The sequence below is a fragment of the Malus sylvestris genome, chromosome 7 (assembly GCF_916048215.2).
Source record: "Malus sylvestris chromosome 7, drMalSylv7.2, whole genome shotgun sequence".
NCBI classification, from domain to species: domain Eukaryota; kingdom Viridiplantae; phylum Streptophyta; class Magnoliopsida; order Rosales; family Rosaceae; genus Malus; species Malus sylvestris.
Window position 1 is genome coordinate 21,599,470 of NC_062266.1, and position 21,783 is coordinate 21,621,252.

A 21,783-nucleotide genomic window follows, 5' to 3' on the forward strand; every position below is an offset into this window, starting at 1 on the left:
TTCAAGTTTCCTACTTCTCTATGCAATGAGTTGGATGCCATGATATCAAAGTTCTGGTGGGGGCAAAAAGATGGTGAACAACGTATTCATTGGGTTTCTAGAGAGAAATTGGGATGGGCGAAGGATATGGGCGGGTTAGGTCTTAGGAGTTTCAAGGTGTTCAACTATGCCCTGTTGGCTAAGCAGTGTTGGAGATTAATTGAGGAGCCGAATTCTCTGTGGGGTTTGGTGCTTAAGGCACGGTACTTCCCTAATTGTTCATTCATGGATGCTAAAAGGGGTGGGAGAGCCTCTTGGGCCTGGTCTAGCCTCCTCACTGGAAGGGACATTTTACGTAATGGAGCTCATTGGCAGATTATGAGTGGAAATGAGGTTAAGGTGTGGGTTGATAGATGGATCCCGTCTATTCCAATGAGAAGACCTTCTCCATCGGGGACGGTACAGGTTTCTAATAATTTGGTGGTTAATTCGCTGATTTGCTCTGAGAATAGAATGTGGGATATTGATTTTCTGAAGCCGTTCCTGGAAAGGTCCGAGTTTGATGCTATCCTTAAGACCCATATTGGAGACCCTTTGTTACGTGATCGTTTGGTTTGGCCCCTAGATAAAAAAAGGGTATATTCAGTTAAATTCGGATATAAATGGGTGGTTGGTCGAAATCTACCCCATGGGGGTATTAATATTGGATCCTCGGTCACCATTCCTGCCCATCTGTGGAAGTGTGTGTGGAAACTTAAGGCTTCTCCAAAAATCAGATGCTTTTTATGGAAGACCTTTCAGGAAGCTGTGGCTATTATGGAAAACCTCTTCCAAAGAAGATCTTCCCCATCTTCGTTATGCCCGATTTGTAAGAATCAGGATGAAAGAATTGTACATCTATTTTTGCAATGCCCGTGGGTGGAGGCTGTTTGGTTCGGGGGAAGCTTGGGTATGAGGATTAATCAGACGGACACTTCTTCTTGGGCAGGTTGGTTGCTCTAGAGGTTTGATTCAGCGAAGGGATCGATTGAGGTGAGAAACAATATGCTCTCATATATTGCTTTCACTTGTTGGCATATATGGAAATCCCGATGTAATATGCAATTCAACCAGCAACCAATTCATCCTAGGCAGGTTATTTTGGCCATTTCTTTATTGGTCTCTACATTCAAAGAAGCCCGGGGTGGTCCTTAGACTACGCCTCCACCTCGTGGCCTGGATCAATTGGTTGATGTTTGTTGGTCTCCTCATTGTCCAGGTTTCGTTAAGATAAATGTGGATGCTAGCTGGGGATCCTGTGATGGAAATGGATTCACGGGTATTGTTGCACTGGATGAGGAAGGGAGGTTTCTTGCTGCTAGTAGATCAGGTGTGAAGGCTACTAGTGTGGCTATGGGAGAGGCTATGACAATCCTGCACGGGTGTATGCTTGGCAAGAGGATGGGATGGAATAAGATTATTTTAGAGTCCGACTCGTTGGAATCGATTTCTTGCCTTAGGGACATGGCTAAGAAAGGCAGTTGGGATGCCTTCCCCTCTCTTCTGGATTGTGTTAGATTGGGAAAGGAGTTTCTTGATTGCCACTGGTCTTGGGTTCCAAGACCGGCCAATTCGGCAGCGGACCATTTGGCGTCGCGAAGTAGTAGAGAAGTATGTGATCATGTGTGGGTTGATAGACCCCCATCTTCCTTGGTTCATGTTTTGTGTAATGACGGTTTACCTTGTCCGCCTTAATGGTTTGTGGTATTGCGTGGAGGGACGCTCTAGCATTTGTTGCGGCGTCGTGTTTTCTCTGTAACCTCCTCGCTCTACCCTTTCCAAGTAGTTTTTGGCTGTTTGCTTCGGTGTAGGCTCTCTTTGTACTGTTTGGCATCTTTGCTCGGTTATTGAATCTTCTGTTTTCCAAAAAAAAAAAAAAACAGTAATCAACAAAAAGTAAATTTGAAATTTTAAGTCAGTGAAGTGCTAATTTAGTCATTGAACTATCATTCAACGAAAATTAGGTCCTTACATTAATTTTTTGGTAAAATAAGCCTCTAAGTTCATTAAAAAATGTTAATTTCATCCCTACTATTATATTCAAAGCTATTTTATCCAATGTTTTGTCAACTTAAGTCACTTGGCACACTTTAGAGTATAATACCGTCATTTTCTAGCCCATAAGCCCTTAACATTTCATATAGGTTGCGAATCTAATATCTAATTTACCCTCCGAATCTGATGTCTAATTTACCCTCCAAAGTTAACTCCATAAACTATTTCTTTATGAAAAATTACCAATCTATCTTCCAAAGTGTATCACATGCAAGTAAAGTGACTTAAATTGACGAAAAATTGAATATAGTATCTTCAAATCTAATATTAGGGATGTAATTGACATATTTTTATAATTCAATGACTGATTTTTCTGGAATTTTTTTTTATGGACCTAATTTTCACTCAGTTGATAATTGAGGGACTAAATTGGCAGTTCACCCTTTTAAGTCTTCGAGGGGAAGACAAAATTCCAACATGGGACTTAGTATAACCAGCAAGCGCATTAAGATGTCTAATTAAAGGTTCCACACAAATAATGAAAATATAAGGAAACAAGAGGGTCCCTTTGTCTAATTCCTCTTTTCGGGTAGATAACCATGAGCACTACCATTAATTAAAATGGAGAAAGATGAAGAAGTAATGTAGCCCATGACCAAAGAAAGTCAATGATTATCAAAACCAAATCTATGCGGAGAATACCTAATGTAGTCCCAATTTAAAAACTAATACGTTTTTTTTTCCAAATCCAACTTGACACCCATTGCTCTAATTTGTCCTCTCATTCTATTAAAACTTGCAAACATTTCATGAGTGATTAGAATGTTATCCTGAATAAATCTTCCAGGAGCAAAAGCCCCCTGATTTTGAGAGATACAAAGATCCATGAGCGGTTTCAATCGTTTTGTAATAATCTTAGTCATTATTTAATAATTATCATTACACAAACAAATGGGCATGTAATTACTAACAGTTTCCAGGTTATCAATTTTAGGGGACAAGGTGATATTAGTATGATTTATGAGTCTTAAGGTGATATTAGTATGATTTATAAGTCTTAAACTAGTTCCATTATGAAAAAAAAATCTTTCATCAAATAAATAACAAAGTTCTTAATTAGACCCCAGCAACCATGAAAGAAGCCAGCACTGAGTCTATAGGGACCAGGGGCTTTAAGAGTGTTAATCTTCATGAATTGAACTGTATATCTTTATGTAATCTTTATGTAGTATGCAAGAACTAGAGAGAGAAATTAGAGAGAGAAGAAGCAGAATGAAAGAAGAGAATTTTCTGTAAAGTATATTTCTTTCTTACTAAGGAATACAACAACCTTGCCTTACAAAGGCAGTTACAAAACTAGTCACTAACTAACTAATACACCAAGATTGTGACAAGCGTCACAATCATGGACCATTGAATATACTTTAACATCCCCCCGCAAGCTCATGCTTTAATGAACTAAGCATGAGATTGATACAATGAGTTCTAAACAAAGGACCACTTAAACGTTTGGTCAATATATCAGCAAATTGTTCTTGGGACGAAACAAACTGCACTGTCAACTGTTTCTTGGCCACTCGTTCTTGAACAAAATGAACATTGATTTCAATATGCTTAATCTTCTGGTGTTGCACAGGATTAAATGATAGGGCAATAGCTGACAAGTTATCATAGAAAAGAACTAGAGGTATAGTCATGGGAATATGCAGAAATGCAAGCAGTTGCTTAATCCAATCCAATTCTACAGAAGTTGAAGAAAGAGCTCTATATTCTGCTTCAGTAGATGATCTAGACACGGTTTGTTGTTTCTTTGAGGACCAAGATATGGGATTCGAACCTAAAAACACAACCAACCCCGTAGTGGACTGTCTGTCATTAGGATCTCCTGCCCAATCTGCATCATTAAAGGCCTTGAGGTGAAGATCTCATCGAGTATAGGTAACACCCACATTCATTGTATCTTTTAAGTACCTGAGAATTCGTTTTACAGCAGTATAATGAGCAACCATAGGTTTCTGCATAAATTGGCATACCTGATGCACTGAAAATGCAATGTCAGGTCTAGTGAAAGTAAGATACTGTAAAGCTCCCACAATACTCCTATAAGCACCAGGATTAGCATAAGGATCACTATCATCTTTAAGAAGGCGATTATATGGAAGGTATGGTGTGTCACAGGCCTTTGCTTCAAGCATTTCAGTCTTCACTAACAAATCATGAATGTATTTAAACAATCCACTGGTAGTCTTAGAAATCTGAATGCCCAAGAAAAAAATGTAAAGGCCCTAGATCTTTGATATCGAACTCAGTAATAAAAGCACTGATAACCTGTGGAATTGAAGTTGTAGCACTCCCAGTTATGATTATAGTGATGATTATATCATCTACATAAAGCAGAAGGATCACAACTATATTTTCAACATATTTGACAAACAGAGAAGAATCTGCATATGTATTGACAAATCCCAACTTAGGCAAGAACTTTGTAAATCGATCATTCCAAGCTCTAGGAGTTTGCTTCAAGCCATAGAGGGATTTATGAAGTTTGCACACTAAATGAGAATTAATGGGATCCTGAAAACTAGGTGGTTGAGCCATATAAACTTCTTCTTCCAAAACTCCATGCAAGAATGCATTTTTAACATCCAATTGTCTAAGATCCCAACCAAAATTTGCAGCAAGAGCAAGTACTAACCTCACAGTAGTAGGTTTAACCACAGGGCTAAAAGTCTCACCATAATTCAAACCAGGTTCTTGACTAAACCCCTTAGCTACCAAACGAGCTTTATGTCAAGCAATAAATACATCAGAGCGTCTTTTGATTTTGAAGATCCACTTGCAGCCAACAAGATTTTTAGTAGATGGCAAAGAAACCAGAGTCCAAGTACCCTGAGCTTTAAGAGCATCCAGTTCTTCTTGCATGGCCTTGAACCATATAAGACTTTTAAGAGCTGACTTATAAGAGCTTGGTTCAATTGTGGACAAATCAATCCCCTCAGAATCTTGAATAGATGTTAGTAAAACATTCTTCTTAAAAATACCACTTTTGCTTCGAGTTTTCATTGGATGCAAATTGATTGAAGGAATATCCAAAACAGAGAGAATCAGGATGAAACTCAGTGTTCTTAGTACATATTATAGTATTTGGATTAGGTACCACAGGGAGCTGAGAAGAGAATTCAGGTGCACTAGTAATGGACTGAGGATTAAGTGAAGGATTTGGATGAATATCTGGTATTGATACTGGTGTATTAGAAGATATTGGTGATGGAGACACAATGACATTGTTTGTATTAACCACTGCTATGGGAATGGAAGATGAAGTGAGAACTGATGAATTAGATTCAGTAATGGTGGATTGTATCACTAAATCTGCATATGGAAACTGGTGTTCATAAAAAATAACATGCTTAGAAATGTAAATCCTTTTCTTAGGCACATCATAACACATATACCCCTTTATACTTAGAAGCATATCCTAGAAAAAACACATCTGGTGGTTTTGGGTTGAAGTTTGGTGTTGTTGAATGGTTTTAACGAAAGGGAAACAGGCACAACCAAATATTCGAAGATGAGATATTAATGGATCACTACCAAATAAAAGTTCAAATGGTGACATATTTTTAAGAACAACAATTGGCATTCTATTTATAAGATAGGTAGCAGTTTGACAAGCACAAGACCAAAATTGATGTGGCAGTTTAGCAGTTTGCAATAATGTCACAGTGGTTTCTATAATATGCCTATGTTTGTGTTCAGCTAACCCATTTTGTTCAGGTGTGTATTGACATGACTTATGATGAACAATACCTTTGTTCAGAAGAAAAGATTGAAGCCTATGACTCATATACTCTCCCCCACCATCACTTTTTAAAATTTTAATTGTAGTAGAGAACTAATTAAGTACAAAAGAATAGAATGCAAGAAAGGTAGAGTACAGATCAAACTTGTTTATCAATGGAAAAAACCAACAATGTCTGTTATATTCATCAATGAAGATTACATAATATTTGTAACCATCACCAGAGACACAAGGTGCAGGATCCCATAGGTCATTGTGCACAATTTCAAAAGGCTTAACAGACTTACTGACATGAGTTGGAAAGGGTAATTTGCTAAATTTTCCTTCAAGACAATGATGGCACAAAACAGATGACTTAGAAGGGGTACTAGGTACATTGGCTTTATTTAACATAAGAGAAACAACATGGTTGGTTGGATGACCTAACCTATGATGCCAAAGCTGAGATTTAACAAGTTGTCCCAGAAAAGCTTTTGCATATGGTTGACTTTGTGAAGTACCGGAGTTGGTATATGAAAGGGAATGAATATGGTATAGTCCATTACTACACAGCCTTTTGTAGAGAATCCTCCATGTGGCCTTGTCCTAAATCCAAAAACAAATCAAAGATTAGCCAACAATTATTATCAAGGCAGATCTTATGTACTGATAGTATATTTTGTGTTAACTTGGGAACATATAACACATAATTTAATTTGATTGGTTTTGCTGGAGTATGAATGATAGAATTCCCAATATGGGAGACTTGTAAACCTTCACCATTGGCAGTTTGTATGGTCTCACTAGTAGGATAGGGTGATGTCAAGGATAAGTTGCTCATGTCAGTAGTCATATGATTGGTTGCTCCAAAATCAGTCAACCAAACTTGTGAAGGTGCTGATGGAGTTGCAGTTTGAGGTGTAAAATTGAACACAATGTTCATAGCATGCATTGGATATTGTTGTAGCTGATGTGTGTGTTGCCGTGGAAACCCTTTATATGAATACTGAGGTGAAGGAGGCAGTATGTGAAGGTTAGAAGGTGCATATTGGAACCCATATGATTGTAGTGAACTAGGAGAGCCAATGTAGTTAGGTCCCTTATCATTGTAGAAACAAAACCAAGTCACATGATTTTTTTTTCCACATATTTGATAGCCATGCCTGTCTGGAAGCTTTGCACCACATAATAAAGCAGTGTGACCATCACTGTTACATAACTGACATGGAGGAAACATAGGTGTAGATGAAGATCCCACTGAAGATATGGGAGAGTGACCAAGAATTTATGGTGCAGAAGTAGACAAAACATGCGCCTGATTTGAGTACACAGGTATGGGATTGAAGAATCTGTGTCCCTGATACTTGCCTTTACCCTTATTTTTATTGCCATTGTAAGCTTTGTAACCTCCAGAGGCAAATTGGGATTGACCATGAGTATTGCTAAACGACTGTGATGAGGATGATGCATTTTTAGGCTGAGAATTAGCAACCATAGCAGTCATAAAAAATGCATTCGAATGATTCTCAACAATGACTTCTTCAGCAAGTCCTAAAGTCTTTCAGAGAAATAACACTTTCACGACCTCGGATGATATAACGAAAGGTATTGTATTCAGAGGGCAAGCCATTAAGAGCTAGTATTACAATATCGTCATCCTGAAAGAACACTCCAGCAGCTGACAAATAATCCCTAGCTTCTTTAATTCGTTGCAAATAAACCGAAATGGAATCAGACCCCTTTTTAATTGTCTGCATGTTCGACTTCATCTGAAATATACTTGTTTTGGATACAGTGGAAAATTGCTCCTTTAAACGATTCCAAAGATATCTCGAGCCTTAACTCCCAATAGCACATGACATAGCCACAGGTGATAAAGTCGCAATAAACAATTGCATTATAGCCCTATCATGCATTCTAGAAATCACAAAATCATCATTCTCAGTAGAAGTAGAAGAGACAGAGGGATTAATACCAGATTCACCAGTTTGTGAGAGATTTTGAGACGGACAAAGGTTCGAGCCATCCACAGATCCCATAATACCATTGCTTTCCAGCAAGAGTTGCATTTGAAAATGCCAATTAAGATAATTGGAGTCATCAAGCTTGACGTTAACGGAGGTCGAGATTGACGAAATAAGGTTCATAACCAGAGATTGAAGCAATTGTAGCTGAGACGCAGTCACCATTTTTTACGCAAGATTGCAGATTCTTGAAGCATAACCCCAATTTCAGTCAGAAATTTTCACAAACACTTAATGTGCAGAGATCGCATAACACATCAAACCAGAAACTGAACCAAAAATCGATCACAATGAATAATCGACAACAAAACCCTAGAAAACAAAGAAGATTGAGTCTGATAAGAAAATCCGAGGATACCGAAGATGAAGGAGGAAGAAGCGGAAGCAAGAAGGATCGAAAATCACGTGTTAGCAACAATGGCGAGTCATACCATGTTAATCTTCAGGAATCGAACTGTATATCTTTTTGTAATCTTTCTATAGTATGCAAGAACTAGAGAGAGAAATAAGAGAGAGAAGAATCAGAAGGAGAGAAGAGAATTTTCTGTAAAGTATATTTCTTTCTTACTAAGTAATACAACAACCTTGCCTTATATAGGCGGCTACAAAACTAGTCACTAACTAACCAATACACCAAGATTGTGACAAGTGTCACAATCATGGACCATTGAATATACTCTAACAAAGAGCACCATACCATTTACTGCATCTGCATCCCAGATTTCATCATCAGAAACAGAAGCCATCAAATTTATGTTTTGATCTCTAGAAATGCAAGGTTGTAAAATATATGCTAGGGCGCATAGATCCTCATTCGAAGGCGGGCTAACACAAGTAACCTCTTTTTAAAATCACGGACAAAAACCTGCTCAAGATCCTCCCCCAGCGAACCACAAAAAATCATTATCATTCTTAACCTCAGTAATTTCATTCCTCTTCTTGTGAATAGAGGCCATGGTCTGAAAAAAGCAAGTATTCTTGTCACCAAGTTGCAGCCATAATGTCTTCACTCAGCAACACATACTGTCTTCACTCAACAACACATGATTTAACTCATCTCGAAGACACTTTTCTTTAAATAAGTCAACACAGTTATTATGAACAATAATTAATTACTGAAATTCACCAAGTTCATTAAGCAATTTTTCTTTCATTTCCTTAATATTACCAAATGTATTCTTATTCCATTTAGCAACAAGAAATTTGAAGGTATCCGCACAAGCCCTAAATTTATCTTTAGGATTAATATAAGGATCACACTTCCAAGAATTTTGAAACAAAAGATTTGAAGTTAGGATGATTGAGCCACATCACCACAAACCTAAAGTTAACGTTTCTCTTGGTTTCCACATCTGCATTTAGGGTTAGTTAAATGGGACTATGATCAGAACCAAAAGGATAATTATGCAATTGATAATGAGGGTACATATTTAACCAGATCGGATTAGCCACTACCATATCCAGCCTTTCATACACCACCGTACTACTCAAATGACAATTACTCCAAGTAAACAGCACCCTAGACGTGTTGAGGTAAGAAGTCTTATGTTCAATTATTGTCAAAAACGAATTTAAACTACATTATTGCTAGCACATTATGAGGCTAAGCCCACCCCCTCCATCTTAATGTAGATAATACGGTTGTTCAATAATAAAATCAAAATCAAAATCAAAATCAGCACCCTAGACGCATTGAGGGAGATAAGATTATTCATATCCGCAGTAGTTACCTGATTACCTCCAACTTTTTCCGATAAATCAAGGATTAAATGCAGCTAGATATTCTTATACACAATAATATATTTATCTTAAGGGTTAAATGCAGCTAACCAATTACATGTTTTTGTTTTTCTAGACAGATATTATTTGATACACAGGCCCTTTAAGGGAAAGAATCCTCATTTAAAAAAAAAAAAAAGTGGGGACACCCTCTTAATCATTGGATTTGACTTTAATGAAATTATGTGATTGAGATTAAATCACAGACAACAGAATCTCAACCACAGGATTTCATTAAAACCAAATCTAACGGTCAAGATAATATCCCCATTTTTTTTGAAAAATGGGGATCTCTTCCCTTAAATACTACTATTTGATACATAATGATATATCTATCTTAAGACCATCTTCAACCCTTGCGTTAAAACATAAAATTTAGACCAATGAGCTTGAGAGAAAAGGATTGAATATAGGCACAAACAAATTTTTATTTTTATTTATGGAATCGAACTTTAAGACACATCGGGGACAAAATATGAAGGGTAGTTCTCAATTTTTTTACATTCAAATTTTTCCAAAATCACACTTTACTACCCTTACTTTTTCTCGTGTCACTTTCATACCTAAAGTTTGGTTTTTCATCCACCTTAATACTTCCTTTATCCTAGCCGTTAACTTTTTTGGTAATGACATGACATTCTCACTTTGTTATGCTTAGTTTTTTTTTTCATCTCACGTTCATGCCGAAATTTACGTTTTGCTCCTAGATTCATATTTCCGTTAAACTAGATGTCAAGGGTTAAAGCGTGACATGATGCTGGACTACTGTACAGAAACGTGGCGTTGTAGCCTTACGTGGACCTATGGAGCAATTAAAAAAAAAAGTTTTATTTTTTGGCAAAATAAAAAACTAAAAAGTCTTTTTTTTTTTTTTTTTTTGCAGGAATTGTGTTTTTGTCCACATGGTAGCATATGCTGCTCTTAAGTTTTTGAAAATTTTTAATTTGGTGGGAATGTATTTTAAAATATCTACTTAAACCATCTTGTACACCTTGCGAGGCTCATAGTATTACGTTTTTGCACAGTCAGTGTCCAGTCAAAGCGTGACGTGGTGCTTGGCCCACCATGCCACGTTTCTGCACAGTCATCATCTAGTCAAGTGCCATGTCATGCTTTAATGGAGCCGTTGATTCCCAGGCTAACGAAAACATGAATCTGGGAGCAAAATGTAACTTTAGGTATGAAAGTGAGAAGAAAAAAAACGAAGGGTAGCAAATTGCAAATTTCACGATACTTGAGAATATTAAAGTAAGAATTAGTGGGCAAGACTTGCCAAATGATCAATTAACAAAAAAGTTAGTGGCTAAGTTAACGGAAGTATCAAAGTGCAAAAAATTAAACTTAGGTATGAAATGAGACAAAAAAGTAAATGTAGTAAAGTTCGATTTTGGCAAAACTTAAGGGTGGTAAAGTCAGAATTACCCAAATATGAATGACAACATTAATCAATTTGAAACTCTTTTTTTTTTTTTTTTGCCAAATAATCAATTTGAAACTTTACTAGACGAATAATTTGTTGCAATAGCCTATTCATTCTTTTTTTTTAACAAACAATATTATCTACACTAAGACCATCTTTAACTCTTGGGTTAAAACCTAAAATTTTTAACCTAGAAAATTTAGGTTTTAACCCATAAATATATTTTCTACTTTAACCCTTATGGGTTAAACTTTTAGTCCGAGATTATTAAAAAATGAATTTAGGATTCTTAAAGTAATTTTAAAAAAAAAAAAAAAAATATGATAGACTATCCTAGTTTAATTTTGTGAACATTTTAACCTAAAAATATTTAGATTATGATAAATATTGAAAAATCACTAAACTGACACCATGAAACTCGTGGAACACTATGAAATAATATGAAACACATGAAAGAATTTTTTTTATTATTTTAGCTATTGGATTTAAATTTCGACCGTTAGATCTTTTTCTTTACTATTAGATTTAATCATATTAGATCTTAGCCGTTGGATTCAATGAATTTATAAATATAAAATTTTAAAAAATACACATATATGGTGGGTTAGTCCCACAAACACGGGGGAAATTCTGAACTAAATTTGCCCCAAAAATTTTGAGTTAAAACTCATATTTAGTCCAAGGGTTGAAACAAGTTAGGGTAAGTTTAGAATCTAAAATTTGAGTTTTAATCCAATGGTTGGAGTAGGTCTAATGGGGTGAGGGAGTGGGTTAAAGCCTCACAATGGGTTAGTAATAATGTGTTCAAATTCGTCTTTGGTTAGAATCTAACCTAATACCCCTCACTTACCAGTAAAGATGAATATCACTCGACCGTAATATTAAGTGGCAAAGTCTATTCATTCTTAAGCCATACTTTTTTTTTTCAAATTTTTACTTCTCAACCATTAATTTATTTGTGTCACTTAATTTTAAGTCACAATCATATCACTTAGTACTACGATCTAATAGTATTCATATTCACTTGTAAGTGAGAGATCTTAGGTTGACTCTCCTTACTTAGTACTACAATCTAATGGTATTCTTCTTCAATTCTAAGTGAAAAAGTGTTCCAAAAAAACTGTCAGTCATAAAAAAAAAAATGTAATTTTATGCCCCATTTTCTCAATTTGGGGCCTAACAACAATAAAACTTCCCTTTTTTAGTAAGTATAGAAAAAGGACATAAATGGTAAAACAAAAGCACAAAAACGGTAATCTTATTCCTTAATTTCTAATCTTCAGATCAAAAAAAAAAAAATCCTTAATTTCTAATACCCCTCTTTCCAAATCATGTTAGGAAAATGTCAACAGTTCTTTGATATGTACAGTAAATTGAAAATAAAATGACAATATAGTATCTGTAGCATTACATCATCTTCACTAAAAATCTTACTTTCTCAGTTTTCTTTTGTCACGACAATCATATTTGTCTCAAAATATAAAGAAGATGCTCTCTTTAATCCCAAAAATAAGAAATTTAAAGCAGTTAGACCAAGGATTCCTTTCCTTTAATTTGGTTGTTACTTATGCATTCATGGGCATGCAAAAGAATGAAAGGTCATGACTGATATGTACTACTAGGTGAAAAATAATGGGGCAATATGGTGAAACACGATTGGGCAAATCCAAACTTTCAAGAGGCAAAATTATAGTGTTATGAGTTTCCTTCTTGCCATTGTCTATGAATTCGATTGATAGTGAATTTCATTGGATCATTTGTAAAGTGGGGCACAACTCATATAAACCCTGGTACATCACTTTTCTAGACATTTCCAGTCTCAACTTCTCTTTTCTTGTAAACTAGGGTTTAGTAGCTTTAGCATTTGGGAATTCCACAACAAATTTCGAAATAGGAATTCGCGTTCTCTTATGTATAACAAACGGTGAGGGTGTCAGCTAGAGCGGAGCCACCCTTAAGCTAGGGTAGGCTTGGTGCTAAAAACTCATCTTTTTAGAAGCGAAATACTCTTTTACTTAGGTAGAAAGTTGAGATTCTACAATAAAACACATTGGCAATACATGATGCAGCTAACTACTTATAAGCAGGTTCGACAATAAAACAAATTGGCAATATAAGATGTAGCCAACTACTTATAATTCCTTTTGATGTTTGTGATTCATCGATGTGGGACTTTGTCCTTCACATTCTCACGAATTCTCTTAGTTTTGTTCGATTTATGCTAAAATTAGTGAAACACAACTTATATTTGACAGTTGAAACAAAATCATCAACTTAATAATATATGTTAACAATTTCAAGCACATATATATTAAATATATCGTCCCAACATTTCAACCACCATTTTGATTCTTAAATCTCTAATATCATAACGACATAACGTTTCCTAAAGTGAAAGATTAACAATCTTTTATATCATTGTGAGAGAAGAAATATATTTGTTGATGCACAAAACCGGAGGGGTCTTGGACCAATTGTGAGAGAAGAAATATATTTGTTGATACACAAAACCGGAGGGGTCTTGGAATAACGTAAATCCGATTGTGAATCTGCAAGAAATGTAAATAACACAAGATGTATCGTGGTTCACCCTAATGTTTGGGCTACGTCCACACTGATATTGTATTTCTCTGTTTGTGAGGGAGAGAGAGTTTGTGAGGTGAGAGTGAGGCCTCTTGGGGTGAGGAGGCTTTGAGAGGGTGAGGAGGCTTGCTCTGAATATCGAGAGCCTCTCCTAATTGTGAAGGTGATGAGTCCCTTTTATAGAATAAGGGCTCCTGACTTGTTACATATTTGCCCATTCCTTTATTACATAATTACATTTAAGTCCCCCAAGTATTTATACGAGATCTAAATATGGAGGCCCTAAGTATAGTACAAACAGTAGTCCCCTAAGTCTTCAGTCAAGAGAGTCTTTTGGTTGGAGATTTGAAATTCAGTCCATGTGTGGGCCGAAGTAACTAGATGTCGTCTAGGACTGATACTCGATATGAGGCGGTGCTCAATCTGAAATGATGCTTAACTAGAAGTAGCACATGTTGCGAGGCTGTTTGGCTTGTGGCTTATGTTGCCTTGGTTGGCTCGGCTTGTGGCGTTGAAGGTGAGGGAGTCCCTTTTATAAAATAAGGGTTCGCTCCTCAATACATAAATAATGGGCTAAGTCCCCCAAATATTTTTTTATGAGGCCCAATATATGGTACATAGTGTAGTCCCCCAAGTCTTCAGTCAATAGAAGTTGTTGGTTGGAGACTTCAAATTCAATCCATGTATGGGCCGAAGTGGCGGTTGTTCGGAAGTGGTATTTGTATACCCTGCACTGAAGCTTTCTAGGTGAAGCTTTGCAAGTGAAGCTTTTGAAGCTAGAGCTCTGTAAATGAAGCTTTCGAAACTAGAGCTCTGTAAATGAAGCTTTCGAAGCTAGAGCTTTGTAGATGAAGCTTTTGAAGCTAGATTGACATGAGTGATGCTCATGAATATTTATGTGGATTGACATGAGTGATGCTCATGGATGTTGACATGAGTGATGCTTATGAATGTTTAACATGAGTGATGCTCATGAATGTTGACATGAATGATGGTCATGAATGTTTATGTATGATTGTCATGAGTGATGCTCATGAATGTTTATGTATGAATGACATGAGTGATGCTCATGTATAATTTTGGAGTACTGGACGTACTTTTGATCACCTAGTGGGTGATAATAGCAGCAGGCTGCCGAATAATTTTGGAGTACTGGGCGTACTTTTGATCACCTGGTTGGTGATAATAGCGACAGGCTACTGAATAATTTTGGAGTACTAAACGTACTTTTGATCACCTGGTTGGTGATAATAGCGGCAGGTTACCGAATAATTTTAAAGTACTGGGCGTACTTTTGATCACCTAGTGGGTGATAATAGTGGCAGGCTGCCGACTAATGTTTTGTAGTACTGGACATACTTTTGATCACCTGGTTGGTGATAATAGCGGCATGCTGCCGAATAATTTTGGAGTACTGGGCGTACTTTTGATCACCTGGTTGGTGATAATAGAGGATGTGGCTCTTTTGGGTTGGTGATAATAGAGGCAGGCTGCCAAATAATTTTGGAGTACTGGGCATACTTTTGATCACTTGGTTGGTGATAATAGAGAGTCTGGTTCTTTTGGGCGTATGGGCCTTCGCCCTCCACATAACACACTAGCCTATTATTTTGGGCTTGCCGGTTTTTTTTTTTTTACCCTCTGATGGGGTTTATACAGATGTCTTCAAAAGATAAGAAAATTAAATTACATCATTCAAAAATACTGTTGCAAAAGGTGGGTATGGCAAATGGTTGGATAATGGGATAATATTTGCACAATTGAAGGTTGGGTAGTGGTATGGCAGATGGCTGCAGAAGCTTTTACTTTTACTTTTTCTTTTCCTTTCTACTTTTCCTTTCCCCCCCCCCACTCCTTCTCTGTCCACCCATATTGCTTTGTAAGGTATCTATTGCTTGCAAACCACTTTCTTTTCTTGGACAGCCTGGTCGTGCCCATCCATTCTCACTCATCATTTTTCTTTTTCTCTTTCTCTTTTCCTTTTGCTTTCCATTGCGTCTCTGTCTCTGTCTCTTAGCGAAACTGGAGAGCTAACTCCGCTGGGTAAAGATTTCATTAAACGCATGGAACTTCTATCGTGTGGTTAACACCATCATCAGAACTGGACGCTGACTTGTCAAGGGTCCTGGAAGCAACGTTGGGAAAGAGCTTTGGAGATCTCCATGGCTGAGAGACTTCACGATCTAGCCAGAAAATCCATTGACTCCGTTGGAATTTTCGACGGCGGCGCAGACGACCTTGCTGTTCCACTCCCTATACCGTCATTTTCGTCTATGTTCTTCTCAAACCTCTCCACCTTCCTGTCAGCTAAACACCTTGAAGGCGTCATGGTTGCGAATGTAGATCCGGTAACCGGAATGCGTCGCAGGTGATTACTTCTCCGTTACGGGCGTTTGATCTCTATCGAGTGGCAGGGGAGGAGTTTTGGTGTCTGCAACAGTTGTCAGGATGAATGACGAATCCTTTGGAGAGCCCCATGAAGCCATCGATCAAGCGCTGGTGACTGAACTGCCGTCGCCGTGTGGAAAAAACCGTCTTTGAGTCCTAACTCGTTCTTAATTAGATTGAGTTGGCTCCCGAGCGACGATTTGATTCGCTCCCTCAGATTCTGCACTTGATACTCTTCATCCTCCTCTTTGGCGTTGTCCTTTAATGACTCTCCCTCCGTGTGACGGTAGTCCTCGAAAGAGAAGATAAATTGCACTAATAAAAAACAACACAAACAATCAGTCGACTACAGCCAAGCTTTGAAATTGTTTGCCAGAGAAGGCTGCTTCCATGACATGGTCAGGACCAAAAACCCCTTTGTCCAGAAGGAACTGGACAAATTCGTTGCAGTCGCCACTCATCCTGGACACCCATTGTTCTACATAGCGGATCCACGGGATAAGATCGTCGTCATTCATATCCCAGTACACTATCTGTGGCACCACATCCTCGTAATGGGCTTCTTCAACACCGTCATATTCCTTGTACGATTCACGCGGGAACACCTTCCTCACGATGCTCTCGCAAATCATAGTGGCCTGATCGAATGAGGAGTCGATCGAAGGGTTCGCTAGTTGCGAGTTTGGGCTCGCATTTAGGTTCGGGTTGAGACGGTGGGGTGGTCTGTGCAGGTTTGCTGAACTTCTGGAGGGCTGAGAAGAGTCGGGGGATTTGATTGTACGGCTTGTGATGATTGGGCATGGAGAACAGCATGGAGAAGGTGGAGTTGGACTGGGTGTGGTGAAGGACACCGCACGAGCATGAACCGCCGACCACGTGGAGAGCCACCACTGCACCTATGCATGATTTATGTTTCTTTCTATTTCTCCTCCTTATTCTTCAAGGGATTTGAGTAAAAGTTTTGAACTTTCAAATAGGTTTTCTGAAATCTGAAATGGGTTATGCTTAAAATTGAAGAGAAATGATTGGAGTGGGGGTGAGAGATGTGGTGGCTCTGTGGGTTTTCTGGGAAAGCTTTGGGTTGTTGGGTTTTTGTAGATTCACAGTGGAGGTGAAAAAATGAAAGAGAACTGACACAACTTTTAGTATCGTTTCCCACAGACGGCGTCAAATGTTGATGCACAAAACCGGAAGGGTCTTGGAACAACGTAAATCCGACCGTGAATCTGCAAGAAATGTAAATAACACAAGATGTATCGTGGTTCAACCCAATGTTTGGGCTACGTCCACACTGATATTGTATTTCTCTATTTGTGAGGGGGATAGAGTTTGTGAGGTGAGAGTGAGGCCTCTGGGGGTGAGGAGGCTTTGAGAGGGTGATGGGGCTTACTCTGAATATCGAGAGTCTTTCCTACTTATGAGGGTGATGAGTCCCTTATATAGAATAAGGGCTCCTCACTTATTACATATTTGCCCATTCCTTTATTACATAATTACATTTAAGTCCCCCGAGTATTTATACGAGATCTAAATACGGAGGCCCTAAGTATGGTACAAACAATATTAAGTAAATAAATGATGACAATCAAACGGAGAGTGTAAAGTACAAGCAAATATTAGTATAAGACAATTTGGTTTTGTTGAAGTTGCTCCTATATAAGCCAAAACGAACCAAACCCAATTACTTATGGTTTAATTTGATTTGGTCTAGAATTACATTTTTCTAGTGTTGAAACCAGACCGAACTAGTCAAATTGGTTTGGTACGATCAATTTGATATATGGAGATTTGACCTATTTTTCACTCACACTGATACCATGTCCAATGGTTGGTTTGGTTGGGTTCAAACTCAAATTTTGAGTTTTAAACCCCTCCAAGCCTCTTCTAATCACTGGGCTAAACTTTTAATAAATGTTAAAACCTGTTTCTGGGCCAATTTCCCCTCATAAAATAAGCCGAGGATAGTGGTGGCCCTTGCTCCTGCACGTACTGCAGCTCAAAGACGCACCAAACACATCTCACGCAACAAGGCATCGAATGCTGGGTCCTGCTTTAGTGCCCTTGTCAACTACTACCCACTAGCCCAACTGCCATTGGTTGATCCAACGGTTCAAAATTCAGTTTTCTTATTAGATCAAATCTATAATTACATCAAATCGAATGGATGAGATCGAATATGAGCAAACCTAATGGCAAAAAAAATTGAATTGCCCAAAATTGAATCCAATGGCAAAACAATTCACAATTATTTAAATTAAAATTGACTCAAAAGCTTTATAAATACCTATTTATTTGTTCAAAATCCACACAAAATTCACTTTTCTCACATAAAATATTATTAGTACTAGTCTTTCTTGTGATTTTATGTAGTATTTCAATTATCGTTTATTAATCTTTATTTAGTGCTTTAATTATCATTTGTATTAGTAATTGTTGTTCTATGACTTTCATGTCTCATGTAATAGGCTTAGTGATTTATTATTATTTATCAGAATTTAAATAACTTTAAATTAAAATGTTCATAAAAATAAATTAGGATAATCTGCATAAATTATACTTTTAAAAAAATTAGGCTAAAATTATTCTTTAATAATCTCGGTATAAAATTTTAAGCCAAAACCATTGAAGGAGAAAAACTATTTTTGAGTTATAACCTAAATTTTTTAGATTAAAATTTTATTTTAAACCACACCATTGCATATGATGTAAGCTTTATGTTGGTGTTTGGCCAAAAAAAAAAAACAAAACCTATATGTTAGCAGGGTGTGGCGGGATTGGATATCTAATTAATTAGTTTTCTAAAATTTTCCAAGCATAGAAGTATAAGTGCTAGAAAATTCTCCTCTTTAGCTGAAAAGACAATGTCTCATTCTTTTGACATGGAATTGGGAAGGCAATGGGACTGCTTTGAAAGTTTGAATTGGAACTTTAATTATAGCATGGTTTCAAATGATCGAAGGAGAAATTACGAGGAATATTAGTCATTAATCTTGAACAATCATATGGGTTTGTTCATTCCTTGACTTCTATAGAGAACAGAGAGACATGTTTGCAAATATATCCAATTTGCGATTGGATAAACCTCTTGATAATATCAGATATTTAATGTCACTCATTATCAGAAATTAATATATGCCTGACGAAAGTTTGCCCGATGAATCAACCTTTGTCGGACAAAGTAATTTTACCCGACAAAATAAAACAGTTCGTCAGGCAACAGTGGTCAACGATTTGAGTGTTTCAAAGCCCTTGCCTGACGAATGTCGTTCGACAGTCAAACTTATCTTTGTCGGGCAAAGTTTTCGTCGCCAAGAGAAAAAATTGGCGTGTAGTGCCACCTTTTACCTGACAAACCCTTCAAGTTTCTTCAGGCAAAGGTATATTTTATGATTTAGAGTTTAGGTACCTTTCGTCGGGCAAACGTGAGGGATATTTTGGCATATTAAATTCCTTCGATGATTTTCGCAATCTGCAAAATTAATTTCAACATCTGACAGTCAATGTAGTTTGTATATACTTCGAGATAGCATGCCAAAAATACCCAAATGCAAGTTTCCGGGATTAGATAACGAGACGAAATCATTCAATGGTTGCAAACGTATCATCACGATTTAACCATTATTTTATCTCCTATTTGATATTTATTTACATCTACACTCCTACCGATCTACACCCGGAGTTTGCAGAGAGGTTGGCCAAGTGGGAATGGCTGTGCGGTAATTTTCATAGTTCTGTATTTCAAGTAATTAAATTTTTTTAAAAATAATTTTAGTTTTGTCTTTTCAAATTTAAATTTTTTTAATTTAATTATTTTTTTTAATTCAAAGTGAAAATTGGCGACAAATAGGGCTAATCGGGAAGTGAAGCTGTACCTTCATCACTCTAGTTCTTGACCCCTCATTTACAGGGTCGAGGAACGACTTGAGAAGAGTTCATTTTTCCCGGAAGTTGAGGCTTGGGGGAATACGCATGCCTTGTTGTGGCAATCAAGTCGCTGACGAGATTTATGTATTGTTCAAAATTTTAATTTCAAATTCATTAAACCAAAAAAAATATTAGGATCGATAATCTTAATTGGTTTCTCTTTTTTCGTAGGCTTCTATGTTGCAGAAGAAAGACGAGTACATCACCAACCTTTCCCAGCACGCCAATGGAGGACACTTGATCCAAAGGTCTATACAATTGCTGATGGACGAGTTTGAGAAACGGAAGGGCAAAAGGATACGCTGCTTAGGAGCGGGTTGAGTTTGAGACCTCGAGGGATCTTCTACATCTAGCTCTCAGAATCCAAGCGGGACGTTTCCCAAACTGTAGCAGTTGGAGTCTAAGACAGTGGGATTGCGAGCGAAGAGAAGAAGCGCGCCAACGAGAAGAAGTTGTGCACCTGCACTTAGAAGATCGGGAAGAAGCGCAACGCCAACGAGAGGAGAAATTTCAAAGATACGTATGGCCCAGGCTATGATAGTTTCTAGCATTTGCCTTCCTGATCCTCTGCGCCACCTTCAACCGCCATCCCAACAGCAACCCAAGTAGTAATTAGTTTAGGACATTTAACATACACTTGTGCAACTATTTCAGTTAATATAATTAAATATATATTTTTACATTTTATTTTAATATAATTAACACTAAATATTTATTTAAATTTCAAATTTTACAAAAAATATATAAAACGTTTGCTTGACGATTTTTTGTCATAAATTTTGTTTTCTTTAAATTAATTGCTCGACTACTATTTCATCAGGCAAAATATTTTTTTAATAAATTAGAATTAGATGCTTCATTTTAGACATTTTTAGATTAAACATTGATTCCTTTTTTTAACTTTAGATTTAAGAGCTTTAACTTTTGATTAAACCATCCATTTCATGTATATTCCTGATTTAGATGCTTTATTTTAAATTAATTTCTACATCATAATAGTCCACAAATAATTTTTTATTTTTTTTATTTTTGGACAAACGATAGTATTTATACTAATGGGTATACCACTAGACCATAATACTAAATGGCCTCAAATAATATTATTAAAATCTATTACTATCTTTATCCTTCCCTCAATTTAAAAATTCAACAATATCCAGATAGATAATAACTAAATTAATTGAAGGCCGGGAGAATTAAATTATTAAGAATTTTCAATAGGATAATATATCTAAATCGTTTCTAACTTTGTTTTATACAATCTTTACTACGTACTTTAAGGGTTAATGTTATGTTTGTACCATACTTGACCAATCCCGAAACTACTAAGCACCGGTCAACGTTATACCGTCAAGGACCCAGAAGAGTTTCCCTCCAACCAGGAGGCCAATCACAGCACGACACGTGTCAACATCAGAAGCCAACCATAGCGCGACACATGTCAACATCAGAAGTCAATCATAACACGACACGTGTCAATGTCAGAATGAAACTAGAAACTCTCTTCTATAAATAGAGATCATTCTCTCACAATATTTCCTAATGTCATTTGTACTAAATCATTCACTTGTACTCACTAAAGGAGAGCTTGAATCTATGTACTTGTGTAAACCCTTCACAATTAATGAGAACTCCTCTACTCTGTGGACGTAGCCAATCTGGGTGAACCACGAACATCTTGTGTTTGCTTCCCTGTCTCTATCCATTTACATACTTATCTACACTAGTGACCGGAGCAATCTAGCGAACGTCACAAACTTAACACTTTCTGTTGAACCAAAGTCCTCATTGATTTTGTGCATCAACAACACACATATGCCAAATTGAAATGCCTTCATAGTAAATTAAAATGTATCATTACTAAATTGAAA